Source organism: Eleutherodactylus coqui, chromosome 1 (genome assembly GCF_035609145.1).
Source record: "Eleutherodactylus coqui strain aEleCoq1 chromosome 1, aEleCoq1.hap1, whole genome shotgun sequence".
Taxonomy (NCBI): Eukaryota; Metazoa; Chordata; class Amphibia; order Anura; family Eleutherodactylidae; genus Eleutherodactylus; species Eleutherodactylus coqui.
The window spans coordinates 138505609-138506652 of NC_089837.1; the positions used below are offsets into that span (position 1 = coordinate 138505609).

The 1044-nt window shown below is 43.3% G+C and overlaps 1 pseudogene; it reads left to right on the forward strand.

Moving 5' to 3' along the window:
- The first annotated feature begins 224 nt into the window (after positions 1-224).
- Positions 225-877, forward strand: LOC136610805 (coiled-coil domain-containing protein 124 pseudogene; annotated as a pseudogene).
- Positions 878-1044: the final 167 nt, after the last annotated feature.

Here is a 1044-nt window from a genome sequence, read left to right on the forward strand (position 1 = left end):
TCGACATGAGTCCTGACAATCCATCAACCAAGAGAGATCTCAGTAACATAAACACAAAGGAACCTAAGGAAGGCAGGCATATAGTAAAGCATAACCAAACATTAAAGATGATAACATATTTGGCGAGCACAAGTAGACATATGCAGAATATGACAGTCAAAATGTAATGAAGCCATCACAGCACGACCAGCGTCACGGGCTGAAGCAGGATTCCCGGCTAAGGGATGCCCAAAAAGTTTCAGGGTGAAAAAACACCAAGTCTGCTGCTGCCCGTGCCAGAAACGCTGAGGCAAAGGCTGTGGCTGATGCAAAGGGCCAGCAGGCATTGGAGGATGTGTATTAGCAGGATGATGACAATCATGTTCAGCGGAAAGAACAAAGGAAGGAAGAAAAGGAAAAACATTGTGTGGAGCAGTTAGAGAGAAAGAAGGAAAGTCAATGCATGCTAGAGCAAGAGGATGCCAAAATGAAGACTAAACAACTAAAACCTATGCCTGCAAAAGTGACCCAGGCACAGATAGAAGAAACCCTGCAGAGGGAAGAAGTTGAGAAAGTCTTTGTGGTAAAGCCCAAGACACACCTAGACATGCCATTGGAGGAAAATATAAACCGTCGTGCGCTTGAGGAAGGAGAGGTTGAAGTGTGTTCTGTAGAAGAAGCTATAGCTGTACTCAATGTCAGCAAGGAGCTCGATTGCCATCCTGAACAACGAATAAAAGCTGCCTTTACGGCATATGAAGAAGTAGATCTGCCATGCCTGGAAGAGAAGAATCCAAACATGAGGCTTTCCTAATTAAAGCAACTTTTGAAAAAAGTGTGGATGAAATCTCTTGAATGTCCTATGAACCAGAGGCGTGCTGTCTACAATGCTAACTAGTTGTATGTGGATTGTTATCTGAGACATGGGACAGTGGCTGGGCACAATACAGAAAGCCAAGAGTACATGTAGGACATCTAGAACGTATATTGATTGTCAGAACATATGAAAGGGGCAGTTATTTGGTTTATTCCAACAATCTAAGGGTAAGCATGTAACAATCCAAA